This window comes from Lynx rufus, unplaced genomic scaffold (genome assembly GCF_022079265.1).
Source record: "Lynx rufus isolate CCGP_SWC_20201006 ecotype Redwood Valley unplaced genomic scaffold, mLynRuf1.p SCAF_10, whole genome shotgun sequence".
Classification (NCBI taxonomy): domain Eukaryota; kingdom Metazoa; phylum Chordata; class Mammalia; order Carnivora; family Felidae; genus Lynx; species Lynx rufus.
In genome coordinates, this window is record NW_025814824.1 from 43,229,870 (window position 1) to 43,245,633 (window position 15,764).

The 15,764-nt window shown below is 37.0% G+C and overlaps 1 protein-coding gene across 1 annotated transcript in view; it reads left to right on the forward strand.

Annotated features, from left to right (window-relative positions):
• ADAMTSL1 (ADAMTS like 1) overlaps positions 1 to 15,764 on the forward strand; it is an 878,428-nt gene that overhangs the window by 399,303 nt on the left and 463,361 nt on the right. The gene's annotated exons all lie outside the window — the stretch shown is intronic.

Genomic DNA, 15,764 nt, shown 5'->3' on the forward strand with positions numbered 1-15,764 from the left:
GCCTTTGTCTGCTCATTTTCCTCCATAGCTTTAGCTCTAGACTGAACTGAGTTGAATTTAAAGCAGAGTTGAAACAACAGTAACGGATGATCTAGGAGCTACTCAAAAACACAAGGATCCAATTTCAGAAGTCCTGTCATAGTTTCTAAGTACTGAGCTGTAGGAAGTCAGATACTGGCGCTCCAGTTTAATTCTGCCATTTCTTAGATGGAAGAGTCTGAGCAGGATTCTTAAACTCACTGATGTTCAGTTTCCTCTTCTATAAGGTGAAACTGATGGCATTGGCACTAACGACTTCATTGGGAATACATAGGTAAGACATTCTATATTAATGATGAGCCAAGGGAGACAACTAAAAAGTAGTGGAAAGATTTTAATTATTCCAGTGACTGGGGAGAGGGCACTCTTGGCAACTTTAAGGTGTAGCAACAAAGACACTCAACACCTGGCAATATGGGACAGCCCCTTACAACAGAAAACTGTCTTATCTAAAATGCCAATAGCGTTGCTGTTGAGAGACAGTGCACCTTATAAATGTGTTTTGAAAAATCTAGTATCGAGCACGAAAAAGTCACACTAATGCCGACTGATAAATAAGTGGATTTGAGTGGCAGGTGACAGTTTTCCCTTCCTGTGTTCTGTGACTATCAAATCTTGGGCATTATCCTAAACTTTGCATTTTCCCTTGGAAAAACAGACAGGAAAATGTCTGTTTTTTTAGTGTCCCATATTCTACTTTCTGTGCCACCAGATAAATGAGTAAATTTGAATCTGAGTAAATCTTAGGAGTTAATTACTGCTACGGAACTTCTCTCAGAAAAATACTAATTGGAGTCATAAAATGAGGCTTCTTAAATGGGTTTTGAGTTTCATAAAATACAAGATGGTATTGTTTTTTGCCTGAATTTGGGTGCCTACTCACATCATACTCTCAACAGGTTTACATCGTATGGCAGTATGTGAATGGCATGAGAAAAAACAAAATCATCTGTAATGTATCTAGGGTTATTTTCCAATATGTGTTTTTCTATTTTAAAGAATATTAAAGTCACATTGTGGAAAATTTGGAAAATAGAGAAAAGAGCAGAAAAATCATCTGTAATCATTCTACTCCCAAAATAACCGCTATTAAAATGTTGGTATATTTTCTTTTAATGTTTTCTTACTTGATATTTTCTCAACTTTTCACTAAGAAGTTTTTTTCACTGAACATTACATCTAATATTTACACGACTCCTTTTGAAATTAGAAGTTCGTTTTTGATAAATGTCTGTGGCTGTAGGCTTTGGGGTGGGGATATTGTAGATTCTTCCATTTAAGTGACTTTGAACTTAACGATGTGTTGCTCCTTGAAGCAAAAATTCAGGGAAATTTAATTCTGCAGCATCTAGAGTTGTTTGTGTTTCACTCCAAAGCCACTGCTTTTTTTCCAATTTTTAATCCCCTAGAGTACTTCAAGGAGTGTAACTCTGAAACGCAACATCAAGCTAATTTAGTTTTCGTGCAGAGAAAGATTCTAGTGCTGGATTTAGATACTTTTGTGAGCAAATAAAAGCTCCAGAGACTTTGTAGTTTGGTGAATAAAGGATTGGCCTCCAACCAAACCCAACTAGATGATTTTGGTGGTCTCAGCTGCATTTCCAGCAAGTTTTAGCCTGCATTACAAATTCATTATGCACAATTATGTGCAATTTGGCACAATTTCCTATCCCTGCTTAGGAGAGGCCCTCTGTTTGGGGCTGACCAGGAGAATAAAATACTTGTGCCTAGAGGAGCAGTTCTCTTTGGTCAAGGTTGTGTTACATATAGAAAGAGATGAAGAACAAGTATCATCCAACACAAAGAATCTAGGAATAAGGGGATATTGTTGGTCATCTGTACTTACCATTTGAAATTCCTTACCCTAAGAGTCTTTATTCAAACAGAAAATGTTGATCATTCCAACCCTGATGGGCACTGATTCTCTCCAAGCTATAATTGGCACATAAGAGTTAAGATTCATGAAATTTTTCTACTCCCCTAACACCGGAACACGGGGAAGGATGCAAAATCAGTTTAGAAGCTAGTTGGGAAAAGAGTTCACAGATTTGATGAGGTGCCTAATAAGTTGGAACAGATAGATTATGAATCTCTAGAAATCTCAAATATTTTTAGTATTGCAGTAATGCACAATAATTGTTTGATTGAACATAGGCCAACTCAGGAAATGAAACTTCAAGCAATTAACTTTTCTTTCCATAGAAAAAGAAGTCCACTTCTCTTACATTCCATATATTCAACTTGGATTTGTTTTAATTATTTGGAGAGAAGTATGCTGAATAGCAAAATGTTTCTTGCTTTGTATTCTCATTCTTAAGGAGTTGGCATTTTACTGGCAAGTTCACTATGTGTAAGAGTAAATAATTAGACTTCTAAACAAATCATCGTAATCTGCAATCAGAGACTGCGCTGTGAGAGTCCATCATTAGTTAGTTCTGGGAGGCAAGGTAAAGCCAGCCTGTGAGTTGTGCTATTGATAAATAAATTGATATTTCCTTCTCTGAATGAATCCTGCATCAGTGGCTAAATTAACCAAAATCCTGGGCCTAGTGTTTGTTGGTAGTTGGCCATAACCTTAAATAGCCCTCTTGTTATTGCATTATCAGTAATTAAAACTTAAATCTATGAAACCCAACAAACTATTGATTAACATGAGCAAATAAATACAGCCATGTAGCCAGAGGAAAATAACCCAAATAAGCATGATGTTGATATTTCAACTTTTACTCTACAAAACTCTAGAATGCATATTAAACGCGTTGTCTCAACGCGTCTCAACGTAAGACTCAAGCTAGCTAGGGGTGCATAGGTTGATAACAGAATTTCCTCTCTAGCCTCACACCTGAAAGTGTTATTGGAGACAAAGCAACTAATGATGGGAATATCCAAAGGCAGTTGGCTGAGTGGGAGCTCTAGCCATCTTTCCCAGGAAAGTCAGCACCCTTCCTGTCTCAATGAGGTGTTGACTGAGGAACAGACACCACTCCCACCAGCTCACTCGTCAGGCATCCTGCCACAAATTGTTGGCAATAGCTACTATGTTTCTTCTGAGGTCTCTCCTAAGTAAACGATCATAAAACGCAGTTGTGCAAGCAATCCAACTTCTTATTAGCCTGTTATAAGCTGACCAACACATACAGGAATTAATTAATTCTTTGGGAGACAGCATAGAAAGAACCTAGTCTTAGAAATCAAATTGACATTCAGTTTTGATTTGCCTCTTTCAGACTGTGTGACTTAAAATGAAATTACCTAAGTTTTGTGGTTTAGTTTATTTATTTGTAAAATAAGAATAGATAATTCCTCATGTTTAGTAAGGAATGCTTATGAACTTGGCACACAGCTGCAGCTATCATACATGATCTTTAAAATCTTGCTATGATACTTGTGGTGAATCTGTGTGATAGGTAAGGCAAATCATAACAAAGTCATTCTGATTAATGCTTGCGGAAGGAGAAAATCAGGGCTGACGGTGCCTCCTTTCTAACATGTTACACCTCCAAGTAATACCTAGCTCCATGGTTCAAGGACAAATGAGAAAGGAAAATTAAAGAAGGAATAAGTGAAGAAATGTAAAAGACAAAATAAAGGAGAACAGAGATGTTCTCTGGAAGCTACAGACAGAGGAGAAACAGAATTAAAACCACTGAAAATAGAATTGTAGTTTCTAGCAACACAGTGGTCTAGACATCCTAGATGCAGAACACTTAAAGATACTCAGGTATTAAAATCATGTTTTTTAAAGTATATTTGAACTGGAATGTAAAGACATTCTTAGAGGCTAAAACTGAAGAGAAAGTGTGAATCCAGAGAGAAAAGCATGGGTTGGAGCCATCTGCCAAGTCCTAAGGGTCATATATTTACTGGAACAAGAGACCATGCCTAAGAGCCAGACAAGAGCAGGAGTTGGGAGTAGAGACTCTGACACAAATCCAGGAAACCCCCAGCCACCCAAATGGCAGTACCTTCAGTACAAAAAGTCACTTGGCAGAGGGATACATTAATTCTTCTTGTCTTTACATTGACTCTGAATGAAATGGGGGGAGAGAATTATTTCTACTGTGAGAGAGAGAAATGTCTACTCACAAACACAAGCATGGCATCCCAAATAAGGCTCAGGTAACAATTTGGGTTAAGGTGGGTCCTTGCAAATAACGCCCCAGGAGTGGAAACAAACCTAAACTCTCTCAAACAATAAGGTTTAATCTCTGACCTCAAAGAATTCCCAGAGAGAATATTCTAAGGAATATGAGTTTACAGTCAAAACTCACTGAACCCTGATATGATTTCATGAAGTTTAATAAGTAAAAACAATAAACTATGTAAACAGACCCTCAAAGCCTACAGAGATTGGAATTATCAGATATAGAATAACATGTCCATATTCCATGACCCAGATATACTCTAGATTGGCACTGGCATGTGTCTCCAGGATATATGCAAAAGAATATTAATAGCAGCAATTTTGTTAATATCTCCAAACTGGAATCAACCTATCTTTTCCATCAACAATAGACTAAATAAGTGAAGTGTGATATATGTCTTCAATGAAATACTTAGAGCTCCTAAAAATTAATGAATTATAGTTATGCTTGTCAACATGCAACCAACAGTGTGGCAAAAAAAGAAGTCATAGAAAACTGTATCAAGTGTGTTTTTATTAATATAAACTTCAAAAACAGAAGATTATTTAGGAATGCATTCAGACGTATATTTATAAAATGGATTAACACAAAATGCAGTATAGTGGAAGAAAATCTTGGAGAAGCCTGTAAACCTGAGTGGAGGGACAGAGGTGTTCAATTTTTAAACTGTATTCAAATCATATATGCACATTCTATATATTCTTTGGATGCATGGTAATTTTATAATGAGCAAATGCAAATAGCAATTAGAAGAAAGAGGGAGGAGAAACAAAATTTAGGCTGAATTAGAGGAAGAATTTGAGAGTCTTAAAGTGGAAAATGGAAATCAGAGGAGATTTAGAGTATTGCTATGCATTTTGAGTGTAAGTTCCCTTTGGCATTTTCTTTTTCTTTTTCTTTTTTTAATGTTTATATATTTTGAAAGACAGAGACAGAGCTGGGGAGAGGCAGAGAGAGAGAGACAGAGACAGAGACAGAGACAGAATCTGAAGCAGGCTCTAGGCTCCAAGTTGTCAGCGCAGAGCTGGACACAGGGCTCAAACTCAAACCACGAGATCATGACCTGAGCCGAAGTTGGACGCTTAACTGACAGAGCCACCTAGGTGCCCCTCTCTTTGGCATTTTCTTAAAAGATAGTAATAATGATGTAATCTACTTTTTACTTAATTTTGGATGCCAGGGTGAAGTTTCTTTTAGTGCAGCCAATCAATAATAAGACAGTTCAAAATTATATGGATGAGAGTCTTCCTTTGTTGTCCTTGTTTGAATAGGGCTTTTCATGGTAGAAAAAAAGTGAACCTCCATCAGCTTCTTATATATACAGGACTGAAGTCATCACTGTGCTCCCCCATTTCATCATGTTCCTTTTTAAAATCAATTTGTGTTGTCTTTCCTTGTTAGTCCTATGTACTAAATCTCACTTATATGTACATTCTGAGATCATCATGTACTATTTCTTCATTCTTGAGACATGCATATTTTTAATACTATAACTTCAGAAAGTCGGTGGCATTGCATAATTAACATAATTAAAATTAATTGTGATATACTACTTTCTCCTCCAAAAAACCTTCCAGAAAACATGTGATTAAATTGGTGTGTCTTTAACCATTTCGAGCGGAAAAGATATGAAAATCAATAATGAACTCTGTTCCTTTTGTCTGATTCAAGTGTAGACAAATACATTTCCCCTTTCCTAGATTTGTTGAGTATTAATATGGTAACATTTCCTCTTATAAGCAGTCCTTGTTTTTTGGCATTTTCCTCTTTAACCCTCTGTTTATTCTACTCAGAGAATCCAAATCTGTTCAACTACTGATGCAATGTGCTCATTTAAAGGTTTCTACCAATGTCCGAACTGACAAAGGCAACAAAAAAAAAAGGGGGGGGGTGGTATACTAGTAGAGTTATAAACATATGAATATAGGATTTTGTTTAAAAGAGACAGATCTGGGGTGGGGTGCCTGGGTGGCTCAGTCTGTTAAGCATCTGACTCTTGATTTTGGCTCAGGTCATGATCTCATATTCATGGGATTGAGTCCTATGTTGAGCTCCATGCTGAACATGGAGCCTGTTTGAGATTCTCTCTCTCCTTCTCTCTCTACCCCTCCCCTTCTCATGTGCTCGTTCCTTCTAAATAAATAAATAAATAAATAAATAAATAAATAAATAAACACTAAAAAAATAAAAGAGAGATCTAATATATAGTCTCCAAGAAGGCATGAAGTTCAAGCTTATTCATTTATAATGAACCATAATGATTTAGTTACTGGAATAAGAGTATTTTTGGAAAAGTGAATCTTTCAGATAATAGAAGATGTGACTTTTTTCAGAGAAATAACATTTCATAATGGAAAGAAATGGAACTTGCCATGAAAAAAACTACCTGGGTTGAACCTGTAGGGTTATCATTTACTCGCCCTGAAATTCTGGGAAAGCTGTAGTATCTGAATCTGTTTCTAAAATCTAATAATAAACATTATTGTAAAACATTAATAATTTAATGAACAGCTACAGTGTAGCAGCCACTGTTCTTCTGTGCACTTTTTATATAATAACTCTTCATCCTCAAAATAACCCTACCAGTTAGGTACAGTTATTAGCCCCAGTTTGAACAGAAGCAGAAACTGAGGCACAAGGAGAGTACATAACTTTCATAGACACAGAGTTGCACATTTAGTGTCAAAGCCATATGTTGAATCCAGGCAATGGATGGATGAATGGGTGGATGAATGGATGGGTGGGCAGACAAGTGGGCATAGATATGAACATGATGCATAAAATATATTGCATGCATTTCTGCCTCATAGATATAAAACATCAGTTAATTTTTCATTGACAGGACTATCACCAAGACCATTCTACTTACACAATGTTAGATCACAGTGATGCTGTCAGGGGTAGTAAAATGAGGACCTCCTGGCTGGTTCCATGCTTTCTTCTGTGGTATTGAAGTATATGTCATAGCAAAGGGAAAGATGCGTGGAACTCATATCTGTTGCACAAGCACAACATATCTGGCAGTGGCACCATTTTTGTCCATTTTTTATTTAGGCAGATTTTATCATCACCATTTTATACAAAAGGAAATTGAAACCCACAAAGGCTCAGAGATTTGCCTGGTGTCTCACAACTCTTAAGGGGGCAGAGGCAGGATTGGCTGCAGTACAGAATTGGCTGCCTTCCAAGGTTTTTGCACTCTTTATGCCCACCTATGTGCTGCCTTCTGTGGTTGGTCAGGCCTGTGGATACAGTGAGATATTCTGGATGACAAATGTGTTTGATTCAATTAAAGATCAGTGTATAAGCCTGTGCTGTGATCGTTTCAGCAACAGATATCATAAAATTTAGTACAGATATAATAAATTGTAAACATTGAGTAGGATAAAAAAATTACCAATGAGACCTTAGGATATTACTATTTGGTCTAAGATTTTGCAGGGAAAGCACAAAGCAATACCTCACTAATGGCTCAAACCGATAGATATTCTTTGTACATTGCCTAACTTTGTTTATACTCCAAGCAAAAAATCCCACTTTGGAGTTACTGGTCTTCAGTTGGAATGACAATGAAAGGATTGGGAACTGTAATGTTATAGAACAATTCAGAAACTGATCAATTAACAACTGTGTTCACATAGAAAAGGAATTTGCTAAATTTAGTATTTTTTTAAGGGAGAGTTCACATTTTAGGAAAAATTCATATTTTGTTCACTAGGTAAGTAAGTTTGGGCTCTTGAATCAGACTGCAATGGTTTTAACTCTAGACTCTACCACTTACTGCCCTTGAGATCTTGAGCAAGGTAAGTAACTATACTTTTTCATCTGTAAAATGAATATAGTAGTGGTATCTATTGCCATAGGATTGTTGTATTAAATGATGCAGGTCATATAAAGCACTTAGCATGGTGCCTTAAACATGCTAAGGGCTCAACAAATAAAAGCAGTTCATACTCATATTGATAAGGCTAATGACAGAAACTACAATAATCATCATTTATCATCATTTTATTTATCATTACTACGTATATAAGTGATAGTTCCCTCTCATGGGTTTTGTGTGTATGTATTTCCTACATAAAATGTGTTTATAGAATATCTTTATTTTAAAGAAAGTACAACATTTTCACATTGAATTCAGCAATGTCAGTATGATGTAGGCACAGTAATTGGATGTAGATGGAGACAAAGGATACTGTTCTTGCCTTTATTTTTTTTAAGGTGGATAAATTGAGGTATAGGAATCTCAAGTGATTATGTCAAATCATCAAATTAGCATATGAGTTGAGGGAAATATTTAGAATGTAAATATTCTAGATAGAGCCATTTTAATAGATGTTGGCATATGTTCTATTTGGTATAAAATGCTACATTGAAAACCATTGCTTAAGACACTAAATGCTTTTTATAGGAATTCTTGGTTGACTTTTATGTCTGATTCTTTTCTAACTTATTATACTTGTGTAACAACTAACCAAAATTGAGAAAATAATTCCTTGCTTTAAGCAATACGTGTCTCAGAATAAGGTCCTTGGCTTTGCAGCGCTCATAGATTTTTGATTCATGTTCTTATGCCTTATGTGTATATGCATTATCCATTCTGACCTTGTTCAAAGATCTTGATTTAGGTTTGCTTTTTGATATAAAACTCAGCATAGCTATCATGCATTCCATCATTAGAATAATACTTTATGATTATACACCAAATGTCTTTCTCCAACAGTTGGTATTTTAACAAGGGTGGAGTGCATCTGAAACTTATATCACATTGCAAACTGCATATATTGCCAAACCTTAAAAACACATTAGGCACAAGTGGGAGGTTTTTCCTTTTAATGGAATCTGATATTATCTGAGTTGTTACTCTTAGGTTTACTGGGTATTTTTATTTGCTTTATAAATACATGTTTGCTAAAGTGTAATAGTTTTATTGTTGTGATAGGTTTTTGTAGTTCTTTGAACATACACTGTTAAACATGAAAGGATAGTAAAATTACATTAAACAAGGTTTTAGAATCATGAAATACACAACACTATAAAATTTATCGACATTTTTTTGTATGAAGTCCTGAATTTTAGAAAATATATTTCACAATCACTAATAAATGTGGGCATTAGAATGTGAGGAAGTAAATCTCACTCTAGTTTAGAATATCTCTCTCTGGAGCCAGATGCAGTTTTGATGAAACCCAGAACTTGAAGAGTGGATATGTTGTATAAATAAAACTGAGTTCCTTCCCTAAAAGGGCTCTGGGCTCTGTTCTGATGTTAGATTTCTGAACGTACATGACCCATTCTCACCATTAGACACCACAGTGGGTCTGAGTTTCCAGGTAATTGTAAGATAGGCAAAATTGTTTATTCAATCCAGATAACGGGAATTTTCATCGATGCAAAAAGAGGCCTGGACAAGAAAGCAACTTGAAAGTCAGTAAGGAATCCTTTGCTTGTACCTCCCCAGTGACTGATTTAGAGAGCTAAAGCTGGGCTCATGGAAGTAGCAAAATACAATTTGTTTTCAATGCAGTGTCTAAAACAAGAGGGAAGGCACAAGAAAATAATCTGGAAACTGACTGAGAGATGACAGCTCTCAGGACTAAGTAGTGGCAGCAAGGAAACCACTAAGTGTAATCACCAAGGTTTAGAGGAAGAGAGAAGAGGCATAGGGAAGGGCACTAGTGGATAATTGGAGGAGTAAGGAGCATGCCATAGCTCATGCTCCTTTGGACTAGTAACATTGTACATGAGAATGGCCGTGGCAGCTTACAAAACCCTTTGAAATAAGTATCTCATGTGATTGCCATGATCACCTTATGAGAAGTAGAGCAGGAGGAATCTGTATTTTATAGCTGAGAAAAAAAAATAAACTGAGAGAGAAAGAGGAGATACCAACTGACCCATGGTCTTAGTAGTGGACTTGAATGGAAGTCTTTAGATCCCGAGTTCAGGACCCTTACGCTACCACACATCCAAATTCAAGATTTCACAAGTCTCATTTTCCTATATTTAATGTGTGTTCACCAACACTATAAAAATCCATTCTAAGCTCTATCATCAAGGTCTTTTGGTTTGCCTCTTAATTGAGGGCTTGCTCCCATCTATTACAGATATAATACAATATTGAAGAGTTTGGTTACATGTGGGTCTCTCTAAAATATATGCTTTCTGTACACACAACCACTTCCTGATTCCAGATTGAAATATGGGACAAATCATAATAAAATCATACCCATAGAAAAAAACAACAAAATGGGACAAAGCAACAAACTATGGAACCATCTCGCTTATTATTCATAATGCTCGGGCCAGGGGCACATCATAAATAAGATCCTGCCCTGGGCGTGTTGGAGCTTCTAGGTAGACGGTGGACCTGGCAGTCAGGAAAGGCCTGAAGAAGGCTTTGTCACTGCAAAAGAAGATTCTTTGTCTTCTGGAACTTGCGGCTTGACTTCTAAACTTATAGGATTAAATTGGATTATTTCTAGAATATCTTCCCATCCAACTCAAGGATCCCATTACTCTTAGTTGAGCCTCGGCCTCCCAGTTCCCAAAAGTAGGATCATTAATCATTGTGTCACAAAAAGGCTTCTGAATTAACTGTCTCAGCTGTCATTTATTGAGAATTTACTCTAGGCTAAGCATCAGCCAAAGAGCTTTCCATTTTCTGTGGGTGCTGGAATTCGACCTACTATATACATGCAAGGAATATGTAGCATCATTTTGTAAAATTATTTCACTTTGGTAATAAGTCCCTCACTCTGCTGGATGGGTAGTGGGGAAACTTGTACTTGCCTTAAAATATCCTAGCCATCCTCTTTCAGCTTACAACCGTTCTTTTAGATATTCTGTCCTTTTCTTCTCAAAATAATATCTACATTCAGGGTGTTTAGCTCTGCCTTTGGGGGGCAAGCAGAAGGGTCAGAAATCTTCAAGCTTATTCTTGGGCTTCCATTGTCTTCTATAAAAATCTTCTGTTAGTCACCTCTGCATTGCCAACAGGGGAGCTTCTAGAGCCAAGAGAGAATTTGGAGGTCTAAATTCAGCATTCTTCCTAATGCCACACCATACCAAGGTGTGCATGAACACCTAGCCATGAATTCTATCCCTTTGCTCATGAAATGAGGTGGACAAGATATTTCTTAGCATCCTAAAGGCTGCTTGGGATACTGCTGCCAGCATCATGGCACGTAATCTGCAATGAGCCCCCTGAGTGGCTACAGCATGACTCTACTCTGAGGAAAAGCACCTTCTTTCTTCCCTCTTTCTAAGAGAGTTGGGAGCAGGCAGTAAAGATTGCTTCTGTTTACTCCTACCTGCTACATCTGCAGTATCTGTGTAAAGCCAGAAATTAAAGGGGAAGGTACCTGCTTTTAGTTCTGCCTTTAGCCCATGGAAGAAGTCTTTAACCAAATTAAAATGCAAGGAATGTTATTTGAGGACTGAAGGAAATACTGTATGTGAAGCTCAGGTGTCTGGCACATAGTAAACACTCAATAAATGGTAACTATTTTGAGCTGGTTTTTTTCAAAAGTATAATGAGAGTGAAAAAGTAGAGACCTTGAATAAAGAAATCTTTCAAGAATCTTGGCAATATAGCCAGTGAGGGATATAGGATTGAGGGTTTTTTTTAAAGATTTTACTTGTTGGTTTTGTTCTTATTTTAAAGATGGGAAGATAGACCTTGATTGAAGCCACGTCTCACACAATTTTCTCATTTTGTATCACAATAAAAGAAACACACCCAAAACAGAAAAATTTGTCTTTACCAACATCTTTTCTATGATGCTAAAACACATTGAAATCAATCTCCCAGCACCATTCCATTTCTTATTCCCTTGCCTCTACAGAACAAACCTCTCTCCTACTTTACCTTCCCTATTAAGACTTTTTCTCCCTCTTTCTACTGCCCCCTTTACCCCACCCTAGTTCTTTATTATGTACATTACCTTCAACTCTTATTCATTAGGTCCTTCCTTCCTCTTCCTCTCTAGTCATGTCATATTAACAATGACATGTTAATGTCATTAACCAAAATAATTGTTAACATGGCTGACGGAAACCATATTAACAATTATTTTTTCCATCACAAAGGCTAATAGGATAAACACAAGAGTGGAGGTAAAAAGAATTGATGTATCAGGGTCCTTGAAAAGGATGGGATTGAGAGTCCAGGTGAAGGAATGAACTTTGGATCATAGGACACTTGACTAGACTAGAGAGACATGCGACGTAAGTGGGGTGGCAGATGGTCATAAGAGGATCAAAAACTTGAGAGAGGTCCTGACCAACGCCGTTAGTTTTTTTGTTTGTTTGGTGTGTGTGTGTGTGTGTGTGTGTGTGTGTGTGTGTGTGTGTGTGTGTGTGAAAAAGACATAGGCTCATCTTCTGGGAGTAAGGATGGTAGTCCCTGGGATGAGGGGCTGGATGGGGATGAGCTGAAAAACAGGGGTAGTAGCATGGAAGAGGAAGCTGATGAGACTGCTGAGGAATCTATGGGCTGCCTTGAAAATTCAAGAACAGGAAAAGGGAAAAATTGATTGCATAAGGGATGAGAAGATAAAAACGTAGAAAATGATATATATGGGATAAAGGCAAGGAACGAAATAAACTGTGTCATGGAACAACAAACAAAAGGTGCAGTTACTACAAGGCAGTGTAAATGTGAATGAGGACATTAGGAAATGAGCAGCATGGCCCATATTTGTGTTCTTGGACCATTTCCTTTACTCCATCATTCCACTGGGGATTACGTGCTTTCATTAAAGTCCCCCTTCCTGTTTTTCCATTCCGCAGGCATAAAGAAATCAAGCACATACAGAATGGGACAGCAAAGTTTGGGGTACCCAGGGGCTGTTAAGAAATATTGACTACTGTCTTACTTTCTCATTTTTCTCATTCTTTATTTTAATCTGCTCTCTCTCTTTTCCCTTGTATGTTTTTCTTTCTTTATCCATTATATGTGTCTGAAGATTTCTCACTATTTCTAACAGCTTTTTCTACATTTATTGATTCCCTAAGCTGCTCTTTTTACTTGAATTTGTCAGTATAGGAATTCAGAAAGAAGAATATTGGGTAAGAAAGATGACAAAAGAGAAAATTATAACAAATAGACTGAGACTAACTGAGAAATTAGAAGTTTCAGAGTAAATACACAATTTATAAAAGAGAAGGTGCCTAATAATTGAGAGAGAAGCAAAATGAATAGAAAAAATGAGAGAAAAGTAGAAATAAAAAACATTGAGGAAATAAGGGAATGAGAAACTTAAGGAATATGTATAGTTTAAATGGATACTAAAAAAGCAAATTTAGGTTTTATATGCCTTCATCCCATCCCCCACCAATAGCTCTAAGAGCTATTTTTGAGTTATAAATAATTTTTTACTTGTTGACTTTACTCTTCTGGTCATCCCTTCTGGGAAAAGAGCATAAAAAGTTGCTACTTTTTACATTAGGCAAAGAACGGTTTAATGAAAAACTTGGGGGAGGAAGAAAGTGCACATTTTCATGAATAAAATTCCAAATGACTCAGTCAATCTGGAGAGTTCACATTTTATATATTAGCGCTTCATTTTTTTAAAAAAAGAATTCTCATGTTTTTCTCATTAAGGCTGAATTCACCTCCGTTTCTATCCATCCTATTTTCCCCACTTAATACAGTGCTTCAGGTGAATACATAGCCCAAACAAATGCAGCATGAGCTGTTACAAAATGGAGTGAGAGGGGTTGCCCATTTCCACCAAGGAGAAACCTTTGTTCTGAAACAGCTAGAAACATCCCCATCGGACTTGATGGGAAACTCATGTGGACAGCACGTGGTTCCTGCTGGTTTAGATCCTTTGTCCCACAAGGTGTGCTAGCATATTTAAGTATTTATTTGGTTTTCTCTTGTGTTCTCTAGGCCACTCAGTTCTCCTCCTGGCTGAAATCATGCAACTGGAATGCATTTGAATGGGTGGAAATAATCTGAGTGAAATGATAATGTTCATATGTTTGACTCAAATAATGAAAGCTTACACTAAGTTTATAGTGGTTAGACTCTCTGGTGGTAGGCCTGCAGGCCAGCAACTGACCCAAGGCAAGTTAGACCTCCTTCATGTAAGTGGTTTTAATATGCAAAAAGGATGGGGAAGGCATTTAGGCTAAGTAATAAATTATTAATTTGGTTTGTCCATTTATCTCTTCCCTCAGGCTTAAAGATGTGTTTCTGTTGTGAAGAAATAATAGGTCTTTGTATCTGTTTTTATTATTTTTTTTTAGGCACAATAGTGGTGTTAATAATAGGTAGCAATTATTGAGTACTTACTTTATGCTAGGTCCTGTTTTGAATATTTTACGTTTAGTTCTATTAGCCCTATTTTATAAATTAAAAAGTTGGAACTTGGACAAGTTAAGGTTCTTGCTCAAGGTCACATGCCTGTTTGGAGTAGAGCCATATTTGAATCTAGGACATTCTGATTCCTCTACTTCATGAAAGTGGGAGGGCAGGGCTGAAGAAAGAATATTCCTCGCTTCCACAAAGAGTGAGAGGTTTCCTTTAATGAAATGTATGCAGAAATCTGGAATTTATATTTGATGAAGGGCTACAATGTCACTGGCTCTATAAGGAAGAAGGGAAAGAAATTGAGCCCATTTTAAAAACTGCGTATCACTGAGAGCTTATTTGGAGCAGGGAGGAGAGAATTGGATTTTGACTTGCTTCCCATTCTCCTGGTGAAGTATTTTACCATAATCAGTAAGGATCATTTTAAAGACAGCCAAAGGATGAAAGAAAAAAAAAATCAATGTTTGCACCTTTTATTTAAAATGTAGGGGTTTTAGTTGTTTCCTTTTCCCCTTCCATAGCCTGTAAAATACTTTCTAGACAGCTCAATGAAATATTTTCCTGTACTGTATCTTGGCTCCTTCCTGAGGGCTTCTGCTTTTTCAATGACTGCTGGCGTACAAAGGCGATAAACCAGATTCATGCGATGATTGCGTAGGTTTCTTAGCCTGCCGCTAGAGAAATTTGACAGGTGACAGGTAGTTTTTGCAATTCCTTGCAAAGGGGCTTGGAAAATGACTGGCTTTTAAAACTAAGACCTTTCTGTGATTATGCATGTGTTTTCAAGGCTGGCAAAAGTAGCTCAAATACAGAGATCTGTTGTCTTTAGAAAGCTCTTGAAGAAGATACCTTCCTGCTGTGAACTCCAGTGATGCTCATGTTACCAGTTGCTAAACATACTGCCACATATCTCAGTCTTCCCACATGTGACTTTCTAATTCAGAATTGCTTGGAAATTTTAATTTTGCCAGAATCCTGGTGGGAGAGATGATTCCAAAACTCATTTCTAAATTTAGCTACTTTCCCTTTCAACTGTTCTAAGATGACTTTTTTCCTTTTGTTTAATAGCAAGAACTGCTTTAGATCGGGAAGAGCAGGAGGAATGTTTGTTTTGGAGAACCTCTACAGGCACATGGAATCTTAGAACACAGAGAGGAAAGAAGTATCAGTATCTCCAAAGAAACAAAGGAGCCATAAAACCCAGAGCGTGTTTAGGGATACGTTAACGGCAGGAAGGAGACCAGTGCTCCAGGACATAT